Source organism: Papio anubis, chromosome 7, assembly GCF_008728515.1.
Source record: "Papio anubis isolate 15944 chromosome 7, Panubis1.0, whole genome shotgun sequence".
NCBI classification, from domain to species: Eukaryota; Metazoa; Chordata; class Mammalia; order Primates; family Cercopithecidae; genus Papio; species Papio anubis.
Genome location: NC_044982.1, coordinates 109,044,436 through 109,070,541, shown reverse-complemented (window position 1 = coordinate 109,070,541; position 26,106 = coordinate 109,044,436). Strand labels below are relative to the sequence as shown.

Genomic DNA, 26,106 nt, shown 5'->3' with positions numbered 1-26,106 from the left:
AAAGCCACCTATAACACCATCATAGATAACTATTGTTAACATTTTGTCAGGTATATCCTTGGTCTTTGTGTGTGTTTTCTTAATATCCTAAACTATTAAGAGTCAATTTTTTTTTTTTTTTTTTTTTTGAGAGTCTTGCTCTGTCACCCGGGCTGGAGTGTAGTGGCACGATCTCGGCTCACTGCAAGCTCTGCCTCCCGGGTTCACGCCATTCTCCTGCCTCAGCCTCCTGAGTAGCTGGGACTACAGGCGCCTGCCACCACGCCTGGCTAATTTTTTGTATTTTTAGTAGGGTCGGGGTTTCACCGTGTTAGCCATTATGGTCTCGATCTTCTGACCTTGTGATCCGCCCTCCTCGGCGTCCCAAAGTGCTGGGATTATGGGCCGGCGCTCATGCCTGGCCTATTAAGAGCCAATTCTAAACACTCTCAGGCTGGCTCTTCCTTAAGAAATTACCGAAATGTAATCTGCCTCACCATCTTGTTTTATGTAAGATGATAATAGAGGTCATCTAACTGGTACCATTGCTTCAACTTTTCTACTCTTCTGTTTCATTTAAATGTGTAAATTAGAGTATCTTATTCTCTGACTCAAAACTCCCCAGTAGCTTTGCAATATACCAAATAAAATTGAAACCTCTTACTGTGGTTTGTATACCTCAGACCAGCAAAGTCCACTAGAAATACAATGTTAGTCACGAATGGGAGCTACATTAAGTAATTTAAAATTTTCTGGTAGCCACATTACGAAAAGAAGAGGAACAGGTGAAATACATTTTATTTAACCCAAAAACTATGAATTCAACATGTAATCAGTGTAAGAAATTGCTGATGGGATAATTTTCTTTTTTAGACTGTGTTTATAATTTGTTGTGTATTTTCCACTTAAAGTATATCTCAATTCGTACTAGCTACATTTCTTTTTTTTAATTTTTATTTTTTTGAGACAGAGTCTTGATCTGTCTCCCAGGCTGGAGTGCAATGGTGCGATCTCAGCTCACTGCAACCTCCACCTCCTAGGTTCAAGTGATTCTTGTTCCTCAGCCTCCTGAGTAGCTGGGACTACAGGCGTGCACAACCACCCCTGGCTTTTTTTTTTTTTTTTTTTTTTGAGACGGAGTCTTATTCTGGTATACAGGCTAGAGTGCAGTGGTACAATCTTGGCTCACTGCAACCTTTGCCTCCTGGGTTCAATCGATTCTCCTGCCTTAGCCTCCCCCCCAATAGCTGGGACTACAGGTGCATGCCACCACACCCAGCTAATTTTTGTATTTTTCGTAGAGAGGGGGTTTCACTGTGTTGGCCAGATTGGTCTCAAACTCCTGACCTCAGGTGATCCATCTGCCTGGGCCTCCCAAAATTCTAGAATTACAGGCGTGAGCCACCGCGCCTTGCCTAAATTTTTATAATTTTAGTAGATACCGCGTTATCACCATGTTGGCCAGGCTGGTCTTTTCCTGGTCTCAAGTGATTTGCCTGCCTTGGCCTCCCAAAGTGCTGGGATTACAGTCATGAGCCACCGTGTCCAACCCAGACTAGCCACATTTCAAATGCTCAGTAGACGTATGACCAGTGGTTACCCCCAGGGACAGTTCCATCTTATAAAAGTACTGTAACCTAACTAGTTATCTGTTGGGTGTAACTTACGTTTATTATTTTTTTCTTCTTATAATGTGTGACAAATATCATAAGAGCTACTTCTGTGTATTTGTCATTGTGTCTTTAGGATCTAGTCTGTCTTAATCACTGAATCAAAGCATATGAACATTTCTTAAAGTCTTTTCATAAATATTGCTAAATTTAGTTCTTAAATTTTGACTAACATCAAACTTTAATATCAAATTTGACTAAAAATATGACAGAATACACATTTCTTGTATATCTTTACCAGCATTATCTGTCTATCCATCTACCCTCCATTCTTCCTTCCCTTTCTGTAGGAATCATTATATATTTCTTTAATTAATTATGATGGTAAATAAACATGGATCTTGGACATCTAGTTTCTCTTTTGCCCATTTTGGATGGTGGTTTATGTTTGTGATACCCTTTTAAACCTTTTATATTTTTAGGGTTTAGGATAGCAACCCTGCCATATACTGCAAATATACATATACACATTTATATATACACACGTATACATATACACACATACACGTTTGGGTTTTTTAAAATGTTTTTTGAAACACGTCTTGCTCTGTCACCCAGGCTGGAGGGCAGTGGTGCAGTCATGGCTCACTGTGGCCTTTACTCCTGGGCTTAAGTGATTATCCCACCTCAGCCTCCCATGTAACTGGGACTACAGGCATGGTGGGGACCATGCCTGGCAATTTTTTGTAGAGATGGGGTTTCACCATGTTGCCCAGAGTGGTTTCAAACTCCTGGGCTCAAGGGATTCACCTACTTCGGCCTCCCTAAGTGCTGGGATTACAGGTATGAGCCATTGGGCCTGGCCTACAAATATTTTTCCTAACTCTTCATTTACCTTACAGTGTTTTCTTTTCTCTTGCTCTCTCTCTTTTTTTTTTTTTTAACAAAACAAAAACAGGCAATGGTTTTTACCTTTTAAGAAAATTAGGTTAATACTTTCTTTCATGGCTTCTACTTTGCTTTTATATTTAAAGGTTTCTCCTGCCCAGATAAATTTTCTTCTAGTTCTTTTACAGTTTTGTATTTCACATCTGTCTTTTTCTGTTCATCTGGGATTTATTTTGATATATGTGAAGTGAAATAACTTCCTTTATTTTTCCTTAAAAATTTTGGCCCCACTAAAAAAAAAAAAAAACAAAAAACTTGTTGCCTTGAAATAAAGCTGCCTTTATCATATGTTAAATGCACATATTCTTGGTTCTTTTTAGGTTTTATTGAAATATCAGTGATTTGGTACCAGTGCACACTTGTATTACGGGGCATAGTATTTTCATTTTGTAAACAAATGTGTTTTTTTTTGTTATTTAAGTCTGTCCTCCATCCCCTTTTTTTGGTTGTTGCTGTGTTAGTCCTCAGATTTTTTAGTTTATTCTTTTTGGGCTTCAAATTAGTTTTGGTTTTGATTTTTTTTTTTTGAGACAGAGTCTTACTGTGTTGCCCAGGCTGGAGTGCAATGGCATGATCTCGGCTCACCACAACCTTTGTCTCCAGGTTCAAGTGATTCTCATGCCTCAGCCCTCTGAGTAGTTGGGATTGCAGGGGTGTGCCACCACACCTGGCTAGTTTTTGTGTTTTTAGTAGAGATGGGGTTTCACGATGTTGGCCAAGCTGGTCTTGAATCCCTGACCTCAGGTGATCTACCCACCTCGGCCTCCCAAAGTGCTGGGATTACAGGCGTGAGCCACTGTGCCCAGCCAGTTTTGAATTTTTTTTTTTTTTTTGAGACGGAGTCTCGCGCTGTGTCACCCAGGCTGGAGTGCAGTGGCGCGATCTCGGCTCACTGCAAGCTCCGCCTCCCAGGTTCACGCCATTCTCCTGCCTCAGCCTCCGAGTAGCTGGGACTACAGGCGCCCGCCACCACGCCCGGCTAGTTTTTTGTATTTTTAGTAGAGACGGGGTTTCACCATGTTAGCCAGGATGGTCTCGATCTCCTGACCTCGTGATCCACCCGCCTCGGCCTCCCAAAGTGCTGGGATTACAGGCTTGAGCCACCGCGCCCGGCCTTGAATTTTTTAACTTAAAAAAATTGCAACTTTTACAATATTTTATGTTTTATAATGAAAATATGTAATGTTGTTGAATGTTCTTCTGAGCATAGCTTTAACTATTACTTAAATTTTGATGAGTAATATTTTTATGTTTATATATTTAAAAACCTCTACAGTTGCAGTTTTTATTTTTTCAACAAGTATTTAAGTACTTGCTCCATCTAGGCATTGTGCCAAGTACTGAGGACACAACTGTGTGCAAGACAAGGTCTCTTGCCTTCATCCAGTTACAGTCTGTCAATATAGACAAACCAACGAATAAAGAATTTCAGATTTCGACAAGTGCCTAGGAAGTAAATAAATAATAGAAGGTGCTAATTGGATGATCTGTGACGGTCTCTCTGAGGATGTCACATTTAAATTGATCAGTGGTACCAACGTGTGTATGGGAGTTTCTTTAGCTTTCCCAATCTATCAAAACATAAAAAAGGAAAAAAGAAAAATGGAGTCTTGCTCCGTTGCCCAGGCTGGAGTGCAGTGGTGCGATCTTGGCTCACTGCAGCCTCTGCCTCCTGGGTTCAAGCAATTCTCCTGCCTCAGCCTTCTGAGTGGTTAAGATTACAGGCATGCACCACCATGCCTGGCTAATTTTTGTATTTTTAGTAGAGATGGGGTTTCACCGTGTTGGCCAGGCTGGTCCCAAATTCCTGACCCCAGGTGATCCACCCGCCTCAGCCTCCCAAAGTGCTGGGATTACAGGCGTGAGCCACTGCATCTGGCTGAAATGACTAAGTTTTTTTGGCAAAATATTTTGTGAAAATTGCTTTGCAGGCGTGGTTGAGATCACCTGAGGTCAGGAGTTCAAGACCAGCCTGACCAACATGGTGAAACCTCATCTCTACTGAAAATGCCAAAATTAGCTAGGTGTGGTGGTCGGTGCCTGTAATCCCGGCTACTCGGGAGGCTGAGGCAGGAGAATCACTTGCACCCTGGAGACAGAGGTTGCAGTGAGCCGAGACTGCACCACTGTACTCTATCTAGCCTGGGTGAAAAAAAAAAAAAAAAAGAAAAAGAAAAATTGCTTTGCAAACAGTTTCAAGCCTCTTCCCCATCTTCCAACTGGATCACTGCTCCAAAACTTGTCCTGTGTAGAAAATTTGGAACGGTGATTCTGAGTTCTAAAATCAAGAAGTTGGAGGAAGTTTCCCAAGTGAAGGGAACTGCTGGCACAAATGGCATGTATGCAAAGTGCTTGACTTGACTTTGAATTTGACAGAAGATTGGAATGACTGCAGTTTACTGAGTGAGGACAGTGGAACAAGCTTTGTTTCAGGACTTGTTTGGGAGACTTTTATTTTTTATTTCCAAATGGTAGGGCTGCTTCCACCCCTCCTGCCTTCCTATGGAGTTTCGATTTTGTGATCCAAATCAGTCTCCTACAAATAGCATATATTATTTTACCCCTTTTACTTTTCTTCATTATTTCTACTGTGTTTTCAGTTTTCTCTACTCAAGACCTTTCCATATGCTTTTGTTTTGCTTAGTTGTGATTTCCTTGAGGAATCCTTCCTTGATGCCACAAAATAGGTTAGGTCTTTCTGTTGGCTTCATGTGCTCATTTTATATTGGGCTTTTCTTTCTTTCTTTTTTTTTTTTTTTTTTTTTGAGACAGAGTCTCGCTCTGTCCCCCAGGCTGGAGTGCAGTGGCGCGATCTCGGCTCACTGCAAGCTCCGCCTCCCGGGTTCACGCCATTCTCCTGCCTCAACCTCCCAAGTAGCTGGGACTACAGGCGCCCGCCGCCACGCCCGGCTAATTTTTTGCATTTTTAGTAGAGACGGGGTTTCACCGTGTTAGCCAGGATGTTCTTGATCTCCTGATCTCGTGATCCGCCCGTCTCGGCCTCCCAAAGTGCTGGGATTACAGGCGTGAGCCACTGCGCCCGGCCTGGGCTTTTCTTTCATAAACATTTGTAACAACTCCAGTTCATTAAGTTTGTGTGAATTGTTTTAGCGTCTGTTTCTTCTTTCAGATCCATACAGTCCCGTAGCTGCCAGCCACTTGTGGCTATTTAAATAAATTTAAATTTAATTTAATATTAAAAATTCAGTTCCTCATTTGTATTAGTCACATTTTAGGTGCTCACTCAGTGGCCTTATGTGGCTAGTGGCAATTGTGTTGGACAGCAGAGATACAGAGTCTTCTGCAATAATAGATATTTGTCTTAATTTATAGTCCTGTGGCTAATGGCTACCATATTTTATTTAAATAGTCACATCTGACTATTGAGATGTGGCAAGTCTGAATTGATGTACTGAGTATGAAATAGAAACTTGATTTCTAGTACAAAACAATGAAAATATCTCAATTTTTAAAATATTGATTACATATTGAAGTAATGATATTTTACATATATTGTGTTAAAATATACTATTACTGTTTTTTTTTTTAATTAAAACAATTTTTTTTTTTTTTTTGAGACGCAGTCTTACTCTGTCGTCCAGGCTGAAGTGCACACAGTCTCAGCTCACTGCAGCCTCTGCCTCCTGGGTTCAAGTGATTCTCCTGCCTCCACTTCCCAAGTAGCTGGGACTACAGGCGAGCACCACCGCTCCTGGCCTGTTAATTTTTTTTGTTGTTGTTGTTTGTTTGTTTTTGAGACATAGTGTTGCCTTTGTCGCCCAGGATGGAGTGCAGTGGTGTGATGTTGGCTCACTGTAGTCTAAACCTCCCTGGCTCAAGGGATCCTCCCACCTCAGCCTCCCAAGTAGCTGCGACTACAGGCACGCCACCAAGCCCGGATAATTTAAAAAATTTTTTAAAATTTTTTGTAGAGATGGGGTTTCACTGCGGTGCCCAGGCTAGTCTTGGACTTTAGAGCTCAAGTGATCTGTCTGCCTTGGCCTCTGAAAGTCTTGGGATTACGGGCGTGAGCCACTGTGCCCAGCCAATTTTTATATTTCAATGTGACTACTAGGAAATAGAAAATCGCATGTGGCCCTCATGTTTCTGTGCGACAGCACTGGTCTGACTTGACCATAAGTTTCTATAATGGTAGGGACTATATCCATTTTATTTACTGTAGTATCTTCAGCACATAATAGACGTTCAAAAGATTTGGTGAATGAATAAACTGTTAACTTTTGAATGTTATTGTATAGTTCACAGAGAATGTTACCTATTCAACTTTTGCTTTTCAGAATTGTTCGTTTTCTTTGTGACTGTTTAAACTGGTTGAGAAAAGCTCTTTTGGTAGCTATAAGAGTTAGTCTTTGTCTTTTATGTAATATTTTATTTATTTTTTTCTGGTTTAGGCCTCCAAGGAGAGAGAGGGAATTTAAAGTTGGCCAGTCTATTTTCTCTTCGTTTTTCTATGTCTAGCACTTTTTCTTAGATGATCTATGGTATGTTATTTGGCATATGAAAATGTATGACTCCTAAAATCTTGATAGTTGAGTATTATAAATGCCTTCTCTTTTACTTTTGTCTCACTATTGTGATCCCAGTTTCTTTTTATTTTGCATGAATCATAACCTTGTTTATCCCTTGAGACCTAAAACAAAGCAATTTACTGTGTTTTTTGTAGAAAGATACCTTATCCTATCAGCTTGGTTTATGCTTTCTTATCTGTAGGTTTCCTTAATGTTTCCTTTGTGTTCAGTGTTTGACTGAATAGGCCATTCAGTCAAAATCCCCAACTCCTCCTACACACCTTGTAATCTTTTCCCTAAGGAGTCAGGAGAGATACACCAGGAATTGCAAGCTCAAATGTATCTTACTTTTGTAGGCAATGTGTATTGGCCAGGGAAATATTTTTTATTTTTATTTATTTATTTGAGACAGAGTCTTACTGTGTCACCCAGGCTGGAGTGCAGTGTCTGCCACCTCAAGCAAATCTCCTGCCTCAGCCTCCCAAGTAGCTGAGATTACAGGCGCCTGCCACAGCGCCCAGCTAATTTTTGTAGTTCTAGTAGAGATGGGGTTTCACCATCTTGGCCAGGCTGGTCTTGAACTCCTGACCTTGAGATCCACCTGCCTCTGCCTCCCAAAGTGCTGAGATTACAGGCGTGAGCAACCACACCCAGCCATATTTTTTAAATTTTTTGTTCCCCATTGAGGTGTTTTTCAGTTTATCCTTAGTGATCCCAGTCATGTTTTGCTAATGTCAGGGTGGTCTTCTTATCATCTACTACAATAAACCACCAGCTGTGCCAGAGAAAATGCCCAGGATTAATTTCTTTTGTTGGAAGAGCAGTTTGAACTATCCAGAATCCTTCAGAATTCTAAGAAAGTGTTTGCCCTGTTCTATATATTTTCTGCTAAAAGTTGTTCGTAATAGTCTAGATACTGATTCTTTATATAAGTAGGGTTTTTAATAAAAAATGAAGTGGCACCAAATTGTTCAGTGGTTTGTTCTCTTCTAAATTGTTTTTAGCTGATAAGATTTGGGAAACTTTCTGGGCTCCCACAAATAATGTACAATACATCCTTTGAATACTTGATGCTTAAAAAGTGTTGTTACTGCATGCAGTCAGGGAGCTTCAGAGCTTTTTGCAGGCTCCTTGTTTTCATATTATCTCGGTTATAAATTTTATGGTTGTGACATTGCTTTCTTTTTATTTATTTTTGCTGTTGTTTTCTGCTGCTGCTGATTTAGAAATGGAATAAACTACTCTTAATTTTAACCTGTTTGCTACCTAAAATGATAATCACCTTGATGTTCTTTCAAGCAGGTCCCAGAGATCTTAAAACAATCTGGATTCACTAAGTACACAGTTCTCTTTTCTCTTGGTTATATATAGATTGAGAGTGGTCTTGGTGTTATATTAGTGTATGATTCGTGTTTGTTTCATAATTAACTTTGAAGTGAAAAATTGATGCGAGAGCAAAGGTTTATTTGGTTTCCATAATTTTATGCTTGCCAGATTTTAAGATTAAAATGTTTGCCAACTCTCTCTCTTTTTTTTTTTTTTTCATAACACTTTTGGCCATCTACAGTCACTTTTCTTCAAGTCTTATGCTGTAATTCAAGCTGTGTATTTTTTTGCTGATTGCTTCTGTGCCTCCTTTGCTTCTAGTGTTGTTTTGCAAGAGTGTCCACACAGTGGGAAGAAAACCTGAACTTGACTCATGAAGTGCTGGGCATTCAAAACAGTGAATCCTTGCAAAGGATCCTGGGACTAGACCTCTGTGAATTGGCTCTTTCAATTTGTCCACTTAAAGGGCATAATAGATTATGCAGCTGTTTGGGCTTCAGCAGGGTATTGCTCCATATTCATGTCTAGTTGCAATTATGTGAATTTTCAGTTTGTTACAAAGACTTCCCTTTGTATTCAAAACAATTTTGTTGGCTTTGTGTTCTAATATGTGAGTTTTCTCTGGGGAAAAATAGTTGCAAGATTTTGAACTTTGAAAACTTTAAAATGTTGAAAGGTTTTGTCACTGTTTTTATTTTCTGATGCAAACCAAACATTGAAAGCATATTTTAAGAAGAAGTCACTCTAATATGCTTTAATTTCGAGTTTATGAATCACAGGATTTTTGGTAGAGGTAAAAAGTATACTTACACAGTTAATTAGACATAAAATGCCATTGAATCAGTCAGGTAATGATTAATGTCAGAGTAATGTTTGATGGGCCAAGCTGCTAAAAACATAAGCAGTTCTAATTAAAATATATAAACGTATAATGTAAAAATAGTAAACCTAGTAGTATATAAAGTGACAGTAGGTCTTTTTTGCTTAAAAATCAGAGTTCCTGGATAGTATCTCTTTAGGATCTCTGTAGTAAAAATACAATTTAATGTAGCTTAGTGAGAAGTTTAAGAGGAATATACCTTTCACTTTAGGGTGCCCATGCCACTTTGAAGTTATAGAGTGCAAAGTAGTTTCCACACATTAAAAAAATATATGAAAAAGACTTAAACTTTTCTAAATTTTATACTTGAACAGGTCATTAGAACATGTGCCTTTTGCTTTTAGATCTCTGTTTGCAAATGGTTAAGCATTAATGTTGGCAAAATACTCACATGTCGTATCTGTTAAATGTAATAATATTTCTGCCCAATCTTCAGTTTTAAGTAGAAATATCAACCTTTGATGTCACTAACATTTCTACTCTGTTGTGATACTGAGAACATAAGTGTCAGTGAATTTGATAGACAGCTTAGAAATGAATCTTTTGCATTCAATATTTTAGTGCTGTATATTTTCACTTAAGTTATAGTTTTCTCTTTAAGTCTTAGAAAAAACATTAGTTTGTTCCTCTTAGCAACATATTGTAATGAATTTTCTGTTGCCCTTTTACAATTTTCAGGTAAAATGTGAACTCTATTAAAAATAATCTGTCTTTAAAGCATAACTTCACCTTCATTGTTCCAAAAAAATAATCAAATGATTTCGATTAAAAGCGTTGTATTTTAAACAATTGGTAACAGCTGCTTCTGTGAGATTTTCATTTATGTTACTTAGTTTATTTTTCACCTAGACAAGGGTAAGCAAACAGTATATGATGGGAAAACTGAAACCTTACCTACTGTTTCTTTAAGAAACCAGCTTATCCAGGGGGTTTTAGTGTGTCCAACCTAACCTGCTAGCAAGGAAAAGTTCTTTAAAATAATGGATATTAGTAGTATCCAATCACAATTACCAGTTTCACTAACAGGGAGGAGATTTTACTCTTCAGCCACTAGAATTGGAGAAGGTGGAGCTTGGTACTCAGGTTTGGTTGCTTTGGAGTACAGCTTCAAGTGAAGTTAATCTGAGGTGAAGCAAACAGAAAATTGTGGAGGTTTTGTTGGTAGGATTTTTGTTCTAATCTTTTTATGATCCTTTATTTTATAATTTTGCTCCTTTATGATTCTGTGTGTGCTAGGTTTTGTCATTGTTTTTATTTTCTGATGCAGACTGAACACTAAAATTAAGCAGGGAAGCAGAACAAAAGGGCTGTTTGGACAGGAAATAGGTGTTCAGAGAATCAAACTTGACTTTCTCCTATCATTATTTTTAGTTCAGAATATGAGTGTCATCAAAAAATCTTAGACTCCAAATCATCTTCAATAACAGGCTTTTCTTTGGGATTGGTTGTTCGAACAGTCAGTTGTCAGTTTTTATAAATGACATCTTGAGGAGGTTCATTTGATATGTCATTTTCCTTAAACTTAAAATGTTAAATTGCTGAAAGATAAATGTGATAGGCTTAAATAAGTCTTTTTTAATAAATTGAAATGCCAACTGTTTAATTTTTTTAACCCCAGCACAATCCCCCTTTTAATTTCAGTATATTTTAACAATATGTTGACATTTTTAATATGCTCATAATTTTAGCTTTGTTTTCAAAAAGGCCATTGATGAACAAAGTAAAACTGCTTTCTTCTTCATTCACTCTTCATTTCTTTCAAAGGTGGAGATAAGTAATTAACATTTTGAAACAGGATTTATATTTTTAAAAGCTATAGGTAGGCTACTAAAACTTTTTTTAAAGTATCTGATTCTATCTATATTTCTTATTTATGAAGTAATTGTAGTGTATTTCAGTACAAGAATATTTTTTTAGAGACTGTTTTCTTTATATTGTTGCTCTTTGTTCTCATAGAAATTAAGGTATAAATTGCAATAATCATTACAGTAACCAGAACAAATGCTGGCTAAGCATTTTCAGCTGTTGTATTTGCTATGCTGCTTGTTCCGGATTATGCAAAGGTTTTTAAATTAATGCTTTTCTGCTGTATCTGTTGCTTAAACAATAGTGTAATAATAATGAAATCGAAAAAAGTTACCTATCTACCCACCAGAAGATCATTGTTTGGTCATCTCATTTTTTTCCTGTTCCCTTCTCTATCTTATATTCTTGCATTTTTCCAAAAATTATGAATTCGTGCAGTTTTATGTTTTCATTTAACTATCTGTTGAAATTGTTTTCATTTCAGTAACTATGTAATTCTCCTAAATTGATGTGACCTTAATTGACCTAGTTTTTTGACTTGTCTACTTTTAGGTTACTAATTTTTTGTCATTTTTAATAGTATTGCTTTGAACACACATCTGTGTGTAGCTGTAAAATATTTTCCTTTTTAAAAAAGATTTCTTTTGGAAAAATCCTGGAGTGGCCTTACCTAGATCAAAGGATATGAACACTTCACTGGCCAAATTGTTTTTCTAAAAAGTTACACCAGTTTATATCGACACCAGCAGAATGTGCTTCAGAGTTTTTCTAATGTGTAGCCTGAAATGTTCTGTTAAAGTGTGCCTATGGAGCTCTCTGACTTGTTGATTAGTTTTTGCCTGAAAGCCTGTTTTCAACACCATTTTCCAAGATGTGGATGGATATAAATCAATTTTTCTGGATATGAAAATCAGCTGAAGGAAATTAGAAAAACTTTTACCCACTTAAGTGAGCAGTTGTATCTCTGTTAGATATTTCATATACTTATTTGTATGTATTGCTATTAGTAAGTATGGGGCTTAATGTTTTATACTGGCTTTGTTATTCAGGCTGGCTTTTCTTTTTCTTCTGGTAAGCGCATGTCAGAAGAAATATTTTCTTTCAAGAAAATATATCAGAAACATTTTTAGGAGGAGACTGAAGTAGCGCCAGTTAACCTTAGTTTACCTGCCTCAAAAACATGTATGAATAACCTTTGTCATTATTTGTGCATTTCTTAATTTTGAGTTTTTAAAACTACGCTTCGGAAACAGATAACTGTTATGAATAATTACAGGCTTTGAAATGGTATATTAGCATCTTTCCAGTATTTTATAGGTTTCAGTTAAAGGTAAGAACTTAACTTTACACACATACAGTGGTGCTAGACATACGTTGTTTCTATTTGTCTTTAAGAGCATGCTTTGTCGGCATTGACCACGGATTGTGTATACTCTTACTAGCTAGTCTGTTAAATGAAATAGGCGTAACTGGCTTATAAATGAGTAACGTTCCAGAATAAACTTAAGTTGTGTTAAAATCAAAGACAATCCTAATTTTTCTTGGAAATGGGGAGTAATGATAAGCCATGGGCTGAGCTATAACTCATTGATGCAACCAGTAGTTGAGCATGTATGGTATTGAGTTAGTCTAGCTCATTTTGCAATTTAAATAATTTAACTTATTTTGTGTCAACTTTTACTTCAGTTAACTGATAATTTAGTATCTCTGACTTTCAGAGCTAATGCTGGTATGTTTGTTGTGTTTGTTTCAGGGGAAGGTTTCCTTTAATGTCTACTTTTATGGTTTTTTTTTTTTTCAGATACTTTGGTGTCTGGAACATTTGGGATAGAGAGAAGTTTAAAATTTTCCATATTTATATCATGAATATTGGTAATTTGACATGTAATTTGATTGTCTTAATAAAATGTAATGTTACTGCTACCAAATAGAGATAAAGATAATTGTAAATACTATAGTGAAAGTTATTTCAAGTTTAGCTGTTGATTACATTTTGCTGGGTACCCCAGGGTAAAGAAATGATGCTCTTTTAGTGGTTTCTGTAACTGTAATTCTGCAATACTACTGATCTTATGTTGGCAGATTTAGGGAATATCTTCTTGGTTTTGTCGGGAGAGTAGAAACTAGTTTTCTACAAGGAGAAGAAAACTTTTAAATTGACCTAGGTATTTGGGTCAAGATATGAAGAGTGATGGTTGCGTTTTATTCCCTTACATTGGAGATGAAATAATGTATTCAAAGTCCGTGTTAGTTGCCATTCAAGAGGAACATAGTGATTTTTTTCCCTCCAAATAATATGAGGAAAAAATTTAATGGGCAGTAAGTTGATAAAACTTGAAAGAACCTAGAGCCATTTTTATCGAAACCTATTAAATGCTAATTTTTGAACTGATGTGGCTGTGAACTTCTTTGACTAAATATGGTTTTCCGCGTTTGTATGCCATTGGAGAAAATGAACTCGAAACAGTTTTGTGTTAGTAGCGCTTTGGTAGAAGAGAAAAGATCCATCTATCACTGTTTATACCTTTTTTTCCCCTCCCCAGTGTAAAATACCCTGTGTCATGTGCTACCAATAGATTTTTGTAAGTACTAGATTTCTCAGCAACATTTAGTGCCATTGACTACTTTTCCTGCTTGAAACTCTTCTCATTAGTTTCATGATACTGTCTATGCTTTCCTCATTAGTGATTTGTGTCCTCTTCTCTAGACTTCCCTTTTGATAATCTCCAGTCCCATATCTTTAATTAACATACTATACATATTAATGGTTCCAACGTCTGTATCTAAAATCCAAAAATTTTTTTTGTACCTGAGAGCCATATTTATCCAGCTCACCAAAAGTCACAGTAAATGGGTGATACTACCACCCAAGCCAGAATTTGATTGTCATTCTGATTCTTCTCCTTCATCACCAGTTAGCCACAATTAGCCTATAAATTTTAAATTCAGTGTCTCTAGAATTGATCTTTTTTTTTTTCCTTCACATGTTAGCATAAGGCCACGGTATAATTTCTTCCTTAGATGACTAAACAACCTCCTAATTGATCTTCATTTCCATTTTAGGCTCTATATAATACATTCTTTACTGTGCAGTCGTATCTGTTTTTCTCTGCTTCATATTCGTCAGTGAATACTAGCATACTAGCTAGAGTGAAGAATAACACCAGCTAATTCTGTGCTAAGTGTTCTCTCAGATGGTCCCCATGCTAAGTACTGTTACTATCATTGAACCAGTAAGTCAATTTAGAAAGGTTAGCTAATTTGTCTAAGGTCTCCTTGGCTGGTAAATGGCTAGCATACTTTAAAACTGAGGTTTGTCAGACCAGAAGTCCTTTCCCTTACGCACTGAGCTGTGTGCTTTCCTGAGCTTACTTCTCTATTCCTTTTTTCCCACACACCATTCCACCTCACTCTTTAACCAGCTATTTGTAGTTGCTTCTTCTAAGGCATAGTGAAAACTTGCTGCCTGTCTAAAAGTGCTTTAAGGGAAACAAACATTAAAAAAAAAAAAAAGTATTTCTGACAGTTTTTGAAACACTTTGAAAAAGGATATTAAACATTTTAGCATCCCCAGAATGTAAGAAGATAAAAGAATGAGAGACAGGAAAAGTAAAGGTAGTTTTCCTTATGCACATAGTTTTGAGTTTCATAGCTGTTGAATTCCTCACATTTAATAAAAACTTGAGACCAACCTGTGTAGTAGGAAGATTAGGCAAAGTGCAAAAGCACTTTAAGCTATTTGAAATGCTAACAACTCCTTAAATAACTATTGGCTTGGACCTTGTGCTCGCTCGTTCTGCATCCGGATGTATAAAGCACCTGTGAACAAAAGTCAGATAGCTTACTAAGTAACTTATACATAGGATAGAGAAGCTACATAGGTTATTTTGCATCAAATATTATATCATCAAAAAAGTTAAATACTGCAGCCAACATTACTTGCAAATGAAATTGATGTGAACTGAAAAATAGTTGATTTGGAATCATTTTCATTTAAAATATTTTCTCTTTGTCCTCTGTGCCATTCCCCCTCTAACATATTTTAAAGCAAAAGGACCTCTATTGGACCAAAAAAAAGAAAAAGTAGGCTTTTTATTCATAGCTTTGAAAGCAACTTGGTGGTAAAGGAAAAAGATCAAATTGATGAAACTTTTGAAATAGAGGTAAATATTACCAATATTTCTTTATTTGAAGGGATCAAATTCTTAACTATAGTTGGGAATTAAAGGTAATTATAAGCATAATAAAAATCCATGAATTATCCATTATAAGAATAGGAGTGGTTTTTCTTTCTTTTTTTTTTTTTTTTACCAATTGCAATTTTTTTTAGAGGCAGGAAGCGCCATGCTATCGTAACTCTTTATCTTTTTTTTTTTTTTTTTGAGACAGAGTCTGGCTCTGTCACCCAGGCTGGAGTGCAGTGGCGTGACCTCGGTTCACTGCAGCCTCCACCTCCCTGGTTCAAGTGATTCTCCTGTCTCAGCCTCCTGAGTACTGGGACTACAGGTGCCTGCCACCACACTCGGCTAATTTTTGTATTTTTAGTAGAGATGGGGTTTCACCATATTGGCCAGGCTGGTCTCGAACTCCTGACCCTTGTGATATGCCCGCCTCGGCCTCCCAAAGTGCTGGGATTACAGGTGTGAACCACCGCGCCCGGCCTTGAAAACTTAATGTGACATTATTTACTATTCAAAATAGTCTTTTGCTATATTTTATTTTTTTAACTTTTATTTTAGGTTCAGGGGTACATGTGCAGGTTTGTTACATGGGTAAATTGTCTGTCACTGTGGTTTGATGTACAAACGATCCCATCACTCAGTGAACATAGTACCTGATAGGTATTAATAGTTTTTCAACACTTGTCTCTCCCCAGCCCTTCCCTCCATGTTTATTGTTCTCATCTTTATGTCCTTGTGTACTTAGTGCTTAGCTCCCATGTATAAGTGAAAATGTGATACTTGGTTTCCTGTCCTGCATTAACTCAGGATAGTGGCCTCCAGCCCCATCCATGTTGCTACAAAGAACGTGATTTTGTTCTTTTTTATGGCTGCATATAGTGTCCCATAATGTATATGTACCACGTTTTCTTTAGGCCACTGTTGATGGGCACCTAGGTTAATTCTGTGTCTTTGCTATTGTGAATAGTGCTGTGATGAAAATAAGTGAGCGCACGTGTCTTTTTGGTAGAATGATTTATTTTCCTTTGAGTATATACCCAGTAATGGGATTGCTGGGTCTAATGGTAGTTGTGTTTTAAGTTCTTTGGGAAATCTCCAAACTGCTTTTTGCAGTGGCTGAACTAATTTACCTTAACACCAACAGTGTACAAGCATTCCATTTTCTTGGAAACCTCGCCAACATGTGTCATTTTTTTGACTTTTTAATAATAGCCATTCTGACTGGTGTGAGATGATATTTTGATTTTGATTTGCATTTCTCTAATGATTAGTGATGGTGATGTTGAACATTTTTTCATGTATTTGTTGGCTGTGTTTATGTCTTCTTTTGAGAAGTATCTGTTCATGTGCTTTGCTTGTTTTTTAATGGGATTATTTGTTTCTTGCTTGTTGAATTGTTTTATAGATCCTGGATATTAGACCTTTGTCAGAGGCACATAGTTTGTGAATATTTTCTCCTGTTCTGTAGATTATCTGTTTACTTTGTTCTTTTGGTATACATTAAATAATAAAAATGTAAATGACTCAATAGATTTTGAATGTTATAATAGATTTATATGATATATATATATTTTTTTTTTTTTTGAGACAGAGTCTTGCTCTCTTGCTCTGTTGCCCAGGCTGGAGTACAGTGGTGTGATCTCTGCTCACTGCAAGCTTCGCCTCCTGGGTTCACACCATTCTCCTGCCTCAGCCTCCCGAGTAGCTGGGACTGTAGGCACCCACCACCACGCCCGGCTAATTTTGTTGTAGTTTCAGTAGAGACAGGGTTTCACCATAGCCAGGATGGTCTTGATCTCCTGACATCATGATCCGCCTGCCTTGGCCTCCCAAAGTGCTGGGATTACAGGCGTGAGCCACCACACCCAGCTCTTAGCTTTGAGAAATAGAATACACAACGGTTTTTCTGGGTTTTTTTTCTTTCTTTTTTTTTTCTTTTTGAGATGGAGTGTCTTACTCAGCCGCCCAGGCTGGAGTGCAGTGGCGCAATCTCGGATCACTGCAACCACCATCTCCTGGGTTCAGGCGATTCTCCCGTTCAGCCTTCGAGTAGCTGGGATTACAGGCACCCACCATCATGACCAGCAAATTTTTGTATTTTAGTAATAACGGGGTTTCACCATGTTGGCCAGGCTGGTCTTGAACGCCTGACCTCAGGTGATCCACCCATCTTGGCCTCCCAAAGTGCTAGGGTTACAGGCATGAGCCACTGCACCCGGCCTACACAACCAGTTTTCTTAAAATTTTTTAGATAATTGTTTAAAATATATACAGTAATTGCCCCTTATCCATGGGGGATACGTTTGAAGACCCTCTGTGGATAGTACCAAACCTATATATGCTGTGTTTTGTCCTATGCATACATATATATCTATGACATAGTTTTATAAATTAGACATAGTAAGAAATTAACAATAATATAATAATTATACTGTAATAAAAGTTATGTGAATATGGTCTCCCTCCCTCTTAAATATCGTAATATCTTCAGGCTGTGGTTGATCTCAGGTAACTGAAACAGCCAACAATGAAATCTTGGATGTATTCGGTCATTCTTGCATTACTGTAAAGAAATAAGTGAGACTGAGTGTAAAGAAAAAAGGTTTAATTGGCTCATGGTTCTGCAGGCTGTGCAGGAAACATGGCACCAGACATCTGCTCAGCTTCTGATCATGCCTCAGGAAGCTTACAATCACCGTGGAAGGCAAAGAGAGAGCTGGTGTATCACATGACAAAAGCCAGGAGCTAAAGAGAGAATGAGGTTGGGGGAGGTGCCACACACTTTTAAGCAGCCAGATCTTGTGAAAACTATCTCAAGGACAGCACCAAGGGGATGGTGTTAAGCTATTCATGAGAACTCCTCCATCCCCATGATCCAGTCACCTCCCGTCAGGCCCCACCTCCTACACTGGGGATTGCAGTTCACCCATGAGATTTGAGTGGGGACAAATACACAAACTTTATCAGTGGATAAGGGTGGACTACTGTAAGGTTATCTTTTCTCTGAATGAATACTGAATCTCAGTAGCTGTAGGAATTTTAAAAATACGTTTACTTTTTGTAGAAAAATTTGTTCTTTGCAGACTTTCAAATGAAAACCTACACTGAAAAGGTGACATTGATTGCCTAAAATAATTGTTTCAGTAACAAATTTGTATTGAGTTGTGTGCATACAGTCTAGTCAGGTAGTCAAACTAGTTACATAGTCAGATGAGCTTGCAAAGTACTGTAAAATGGTCCTTTTCTGGAGGAAACTCACTGTTTGATAAAACTAGGGGATATGAATATTTCCTATCTGGTAAGTCAGTGTTAAAGACTTTAGACAAATTTAATGGAATTTAATTGAGCAAAAAGCAATTGAAGAACCAAGAAACTCCCAGAACCAGAACAGTTCAGAAGGACTCTAGAGTACTGTATTGTCAGATAACATTTATGGTCAGAAAAGGGGAAGTAGGCCGGGCGCGGTGGCTCACGCCTGTAATCCCAGCACTTTGGGAGGCCGAGGCGGGCGGATCACAAGGTCAGGAGATCGAGACCACAGTGAAACCCTGTCTCTACTAAAAATACAAAAAATTAGCCGGGCGCGGTGGCGGGCGCCTGTAGTCCCAGCTACTCAGGAGGCTGAGGCTGGAGAATGGCGTGAACCCAGGAGGCGGAGCTTGCAGTGAGCCGAGATCGTGCCACTGCACTCCAGCCTGGGCGACAGCGTGAGACTCCGTCTCAAAAAAAAAAAAGAAAAGGGGAAGTGACATACATACAGCTAAGGGAAGTGAGGTACAGTAACAGCTGGATTGGTTACAGCAGCCTTTGCCTCATCTGAACACAGTTTGAACAGTTGGCCACCTGTGATTGGCTGAAACTCAGCTACTGTGATTGGCTGAGACTTGGCTACTTGTTACAAGAGTATGCTTACATATCAAGTTAGCTTTATAGTTCACTATGTAGGGAGAAACTTTGGGCCAAACCTAAAATATGGATGGAGGCAGCCTCGGGCCGGACTTAATTCAGTTTAATGTCAGGATCATGTATTACTGAGTCCAAAATTGTGTTTTGTTATAGATGATTGCTGTAGAAGTTCAAGTGGAGAGAAAGGTAAGCTAAGATCATAAGAAAATTAGAAAAAGTAAAATCTGAGACATTCCTTGAAGGTTTGTCAGATAGGTTTGAGACTGGATGTACACTAAAAGCTTTATTTTATTTACCCAGAAAGAGGCAATCCTGGAATCGCAAAATGGAGGAAGTAATAGATTCTGGATACGCCAACCAAAATTTTGCTGGTTTAGCAGATGCCATTTAATTTCTCACTTTTCCAGTAAGCCCAGGTGGGGAAGAGGCATGGAGTACATACAGGATATGGGAATGGTGTGACTGAGCAGTGGTGAATTATGAAGGTTTCTATGCAAATAAGTGGAAAAACAGGGTTTGGAATATTAATTTAATTGCAACTCATATTAGACATTGTCATCAGACACGTTAACTTTTTAAGTTCTTGCAATATCATGAGGTGGATATTATTGTGCCTGTTTCACAGATGATAATGCTAAGTTATAGAGAGATGGGACAAATTGACAAAGGTTATGTGGCAGAGCCTAGATTCAAAATGGGAAGGCTAACACCAGAGCATGATCTTGCTATTCAGGTTTACTTGGAGAGGGAAGATTTACTTGGGGAGAGGAATTCAAGGCAGGGAGACTACTGGTGGTTGTTTTTGAAGCTCCATGATAACCTGAGTAATTTTACGAATGTTCCTAAACCTTTGGGTTTGGTATCTCAGTATCACTTGATGTCAAGTGACTTTCTGGGAAAGGTAGGAAAGAGGCATGTAGCAGGGATTATTCATTCTTATTTTAGTGAGTGTCAAATGATGGAAATTGGTAAGAGTTCCAGATACTTAAGGATTTTATGAGGATTGGACCATGCTTCCCTCCTTGTTTTGCTGAATTTATATCTTCTGGTTCTTTGATTTCCTATGAACTAAAAATCAGAATTCCATCTTAGAAGTTTGTTATTCAATTGAACCGTCCTCACCTCCCTTAATTTTCTCTTGTAAAGTCTTCTCTGAGGTGGATATGGTATAGAAAAAATGATGGTGGACTGAGCACCTACTGTGTATCCTATACGTATATACATATGTTATTTTATTTATTTTTTTGGAGACGGAGTCTCCCTGTGTCACCCAGGCTGGAGTGCATTGGTGTGATCTCGGCTCACTGCAAGCTCCGCCTCCTGGGTTCACGCCATTCTCCTGCCTCAGCCTCCTGAGTAGCTGGGACTACAGGCGCCCGCCACCATGCCCGGCTAATTTTTTGTATTTTTTAGTAGAAACGGGGTTTCACCTTGTTAGGCGGGATGGTCTTGATCTCCTGACCTCGTGATCTGCCCACCTCGGCCTCCCAAAGTTCTGGGATTACAAGCGTGAGCCACTGTGCCCGGCCTATACATATGTTATTTTAAACCTCCCAGCCCTGTGAATTGGTGGTGGTATTATCCACAATAATAAATTCTGCACAGGTTTCTTAAGCACCTACTAACTAGGTGCTATGCTAATAACTTATATGTTGGGGAAACATGCAGAGAATTTATGTTAGCTGATAATGAGGGAAAAAAAGAGACCAGATTATCATTGGAGCAGAGTCAGAGAAGACTGTAAAGTGAATGTGCTAAGACTTAGAAAATCAATAAAAGTTAACCAGAGTGAGTGAAAGGGATGATAGGTAAGCCTTGTAACTTGAGAGAAAAGCCTGTTCGTGGAGATGATTAAGCATGAAAGGCCAGGCACGGTGGCTCATGCCTGTAATCCCAGCACTTTAGGAAGCCGAAGCAGGAGGATCACTTGAAGTCAGGAGTTTGAGACTAGCCTGGCCAACGTGGTGAAACCCTGTATCTACTAAAAATACAAAAATCAGCTGGACATGATGGCAACATCTTTAATCCCAGCTACTCAGGAGGCTGAAGAGGTTGCGGTGAGCTTAGATCATGCCATTGCGCTCCAGCCTGGGCAACAGAGCGAAATTCCCTTTCAAAAGCATGGAAGTTGAGAGCTTTAGGGCCCAGGAGGAAAAATGGCAGGAGAATGAATCTGGATAGACAAGATGAGCTAAGCCTATTCTCTTAGTGATGGGAAACCTTTTAATTATTGATCTGGGGAGTGGTCTGATCCTCCTGAGAGGATTTAAGTATCCTCTTAGGCAGTAAAGTGATGTGGGTTCAAGATTGCACAGCTAATATGTAACAGCTGGGATTCGAATCCAGGCCTTACCAATGTTATAGCACTCTGCTTCTTACGAAGTCTGTTTAAGCCTAGATCAGGGAACACAGGCAGGGGGAATGATTACAGCACACACATAGTTACTGCAAGTCAGTTCAGAGAGGCAAGAGATTAAGTGAGATTTACGAAGTGTAAGTCAATCATCCCAAATTCGAAATTTGAAATACTCCAAAATTGGAAACTTTCTGAGTGCAGACATGATGCTGAAAGGAAATGTTCTTTGGAGCATTTCAGATTTTGGATTTTCAGATTAGGGATGCTCAACTGTTAAGTATTTAATGCAAATATTCCAAAATATGAAAAAAATTGAAATCTGAAACTCTTCTGGTCCCAAACATTTTGGATAAAGGATATACTTCCTAATAACTGAGGCCTAACTGGACAAGCAGTGGGAGGGAGGAGGGCCTAAACCAGATGTAATGGCATAAAAGGGTTAGATGAGGAGTACTGATTTAATTACTAATTTACATGGGGGCAGTGTGTCAGAAATGACCAAGGCATTAAGCCGGGTTGGCAGAGAGAATGATAGTTTTCTTGAAAACAACACTAAGTTAGGCAAAGCTATTTCTTGGAGCAAGTTCCTGAGCGATCCTGAATTTTGCTATTTAGGATTTTCTCTTCAAGTCATTGAAGGTTTTTGCTTTTACTAACCTGCAGATTTGACTCTATTAGACTCTGAGGATACAGTGATAAATAATATATGCTGTCCCAGCATCTGAGGACCAGGTGATTGTCATCTTGCATCATCATCAAGCCTCAAAATGCCTCGTAAGCTGCAGTCTGAACCTAGTTAAATTTTGAAGTCAGTTAATCCTGCCATGCTCCCTTGGTTCCTATACCAAATATAGTTTACTACTCATCCCTTTTGCTCTAGAGCTCTATTCTGTAGTGAACAAGATACTTAACTCCTCACAGAATCTTTGTCTCCTCCCCTAACTGAAGCTTTCATCTTTCAAAGGATGCCACTTTACTTCTGGTCCTCAAGTGTTGGTTGCTGATTCTTCCATACTTCTTACAAGGAGGTTAAAAGGGGAGTGAGTTCTGTGTTTTCAGGCCATTACTCTTCTGTCAAGTATCAAGGCTACTCCTGTTCATTATCTCTTTTTTTTCTCTCTATCGTTCTTTCACATTCATTTAGAATTTTTGTACCTGGTTTAAGTTCTTCACCCCATTCAAGTGACTTTCTACTTCTGTGAATGCTGGGATTTGGGTCTGTTTTATTCGTTGCTATATCCTCAGATCCTAGAACAGTAGCTGGCACATAGGAAACGCTTAATTTTTATTGAATACATAAATTCATTTAAATTTCAAAGTAAATTAATTTTTTTAACTCCTATGACCTTTGTCTCCAGAGCTTTCACGATCAACTCCCAAAATCAAGACCTTATCGTTGCTTAAAACAATTCCACTTCTGAACTTTTCTGATCATACAATTAAAATACATATTAATTGGCTGGGTGCCGTGGCTCACAGCTGTAATCCCAGCACTTTGGGAGGCCAAGGTGTGCAAATCACAAGGTCAGGAGATGAAGACCATCCCTGGCTAACGCTGTGAAACCCCGTCTCTACTAAAAAAATACAAAAAATTAGCCAGGCGTGGTAGCGGGGCGCCCATAGTCCCAGCTACTCAGGAGGCTGAGGCAGGAGAATGGCGTGAACCCGGGAGGCGGAGCTTGCAGTGAGCCCAGATCACGCCACTGCTCTCCAGCCTGGGCGACAGAGCGAGACTCCATCTCAAAATAAAACAAAACAAAAAATACATATTAATTATGGAAAATTTGGCAAATGGATAGGCAAAAACAAAAAACACTGATCATCTACTTAGCAATAAAAATGAATAAAAGTTTCTATGTATCTTTCTAGCCTTTTTTCTATAAACATGCATACCTAGGTTTAATTTTTTTAATGGGGGATCATATTGTACCTACTGTTTTTAAAATCCTGGTGTGTTTTGTGTGTGTGTTTAACTTCAGGATATTTTGTGAAATCTACATGTATAGTCATGTGCCACATGATGTGTTGGTCAGTAATGGACTGCATGTAGACTGTGGTCACGTGTGACTATAATACTGTATTTTATTGTACCTTTTTTATAGATACACAAATACTTACATTGTATAAGTACTATACTCTCCGTTTCCGGACCTATAAAAAAAGGTAGTTCATTTGCACCCGTACCAGTAGATATATTAATTTTTTTTACTGATTGGCAATTCGATCGGTGAAAAATTTATTTTTATTTATTTTTATTTTTTTTTGAGATGGAGTTTTGCTCTTGTTGCCCAGGCTGGAGTGCAATGGCACGATCTCGGCTCACTGGAACCTCTGCCTCCTGGGTTCAAGTGATTCTCTGCCTCAGCCTTCCAGGTAGCTGGGATTACAGGCATGCACCACCACACCCAGCTAATTTTGTATTTTTAGTAGGGATGGAGTTTCTCCATGTTGGTCAGGCTGGTCTCGAACTCCCAACCTCAGGTGACCTGCCTGCTTCGGCCTCCCAAAGTGCTGGGATTACAGGCGTGAGCCACCACACCTGGCCTAAAACTTCTTATATTGAGGTATAATTTACATACCACAAAATTCACCTGTTTCATAAGTGCTCAGTGTTTTTTAGTAAATTTTTAAAGTTATGTTGTTACTACCACAATCCACTTTTAGAACATTTCTCTCACCCAAAATATCCCTGGAACCAATTTGTAAACAATCCCCTTTCCTACCACCCGTCATGGGTAACCAGTAATCTATAGATTTGCCCTTTCTTGACATTTCATATAAATGGAATAATAAAATACATGACCTTAAAATGTTTTTGAGGTACATTCATGTTGCACTGTCATTAGCTTAATCTTTTATTGTGATAAAATATACATAAAATTTATCATTTATACTGTTTTTAAATAGACTTCAGTAGCATTAAATACATTCACATTGTTGTATAACTATTAACCACTCTCCATCTCCAAAACTATAAAAATTGTTCCAAACCGAAACTGTACCCATTAAACTATAACTCCCAATCACGTCTCCCCCAGTCAATGGTAACCAACATTCTTTCTGTCACTGTGAATTTGACCATTCCAAGTACTTCACGTAAGTGGAATCATACAATATCTGTCCTTTTGTAGTGTGGCTTATTTAATTTAGCATGTCTTCAGGGTTCATCCAAATTGTAGCATGTATCAGAATTTCATTCCTTTTAAAGGTGGAATAATATTCTATATATATACATACCACATTTTGTTTATCCATTCATCTGTGGACACTTGGCTGCTTTTATGCTTTGGCTGTTGTGAATAATGCCGCTGTGAACATTTGTGTACAAGTGTGTGGCATATGTTTTTGTTCCTTGTAGGTAGAAACCCAGGAGTGGAATTGCTAGGTCTTAGGATAATAGTGCATTTAACTGTAGTTTTTTACATGCCCACTAGTCATACGTGGGAATTCTGTTTCTCTTCACCCTCACCAAAAATTGGTGTGGTCAGTCTTTTAAATGTTAACCATTTTAGTGGATGTGGGGTGGTATTCTATTGTGGGATTAATTTGCATTTCCTAAATGACTAATAACAACTCTGATTTGGAATGCTTAATATCCTATCTTTCTGACTGTAGCCTCCTGTCATGCCAATGCTCATTCTCCTTTTCCCACCACGTTTATTCTTAAGCTTTAAGCTTTATCAAGATCTCCGGTCCCAGCACCTCTTGTTTCATTGTCTCCTCTAGCTACAGTTCCCTCTTCAATCACTTTTCTTCCCAGTATTCTTAGCTTTTAATCTTTGACCAGGTTTGTCATCTACTCTGCTTCTAAGTGCTATCAGAGAAAATCATATAGTTTTGTTTTGACACTACTATGAATTTTTCTGTAACTTTTACTTTGTATTTATTTTCAAACTTTTACATAGTTATTGCATGTACAGTACAAGGAGCTTTCATATATCCTTTTTCTAGAGTCCCAGTTGTTATACTCTGTCCTGTTTGCTTTATCATATTCTTACTTTCCTTGGGTGTGTATTATACATGCATATATAAAAATTAAATTAGTATGCACATATATGTGCATTGTATATATAATATATATGCATACTGTGTTTTTCTGAATCATTTGAGAGTAAGCTGGAGACTTTTACCCCTACCTAGTTCAGTATGTATTTCCATAGATCAAGAATATTCTCTTACACAGTGTGATTATCAAAATCAGGAAATTTAACTTTTATGCAATAGTATTATTAAATGTACTGTCCATATTTAGTTTTGTCAGTTGTCTCAACAATACCCTTTATAGCTTCTTTTTTTTTTTTTAAGTTTTACTGCATACTTTATACTTTACAACTCCAGCTTGGACTTGTCCATCCTTGTTCATCCTAACCCTCTACCATTTTTCTGTGTGCTTATTTTAAACCTTCTCCATTCTTTAAGACTTTGGCCGAGCACAGTGGTTCATGCCTGTAATTCCAGCACTTTGAGGGCCGAGGCGGGTGGATCATTTGAGGTCAGGAGTTCGAGACCGGCCTGACCAACATGGTGAAATCCCATCTCTACTAAAAATACAAAATTAACCGGGTGTGGTGGTGCATTCCTGTAA

The 26,106-nt window shown here is 38.2% G+C and overlaps 1 protein-coding gene across 6 annotated transcripts in view; it reads left to right on the top strand.

Moving 5' to 3' along the window:
* The window catches only part of ZFAND6 (zinc finger AN1-type containing 6), an 83,512-nt gene that overhangs the window by 3,192 nt on the left and 54,214 nt on the right, over window positions 1-26,106 (top strand). Inside the window, exon 1 of one of the 6 annotated variants that reach the window (XM_009210752.4) lies at window positions 7,708-10,433. The exons of 4 other annotated variants lie outside the window; for them this stretch is intronic. The gene's annotated coding sequence lies outside the window, so the exon portion shown is untranslated. Of the gene's footprint in view, window positions 1-7,707; window positions 10,434-26,106 lie in introns of those variants that run through there. One more of the 6 variants, XM_009210749.4, reaches the window with a different exon arrangement.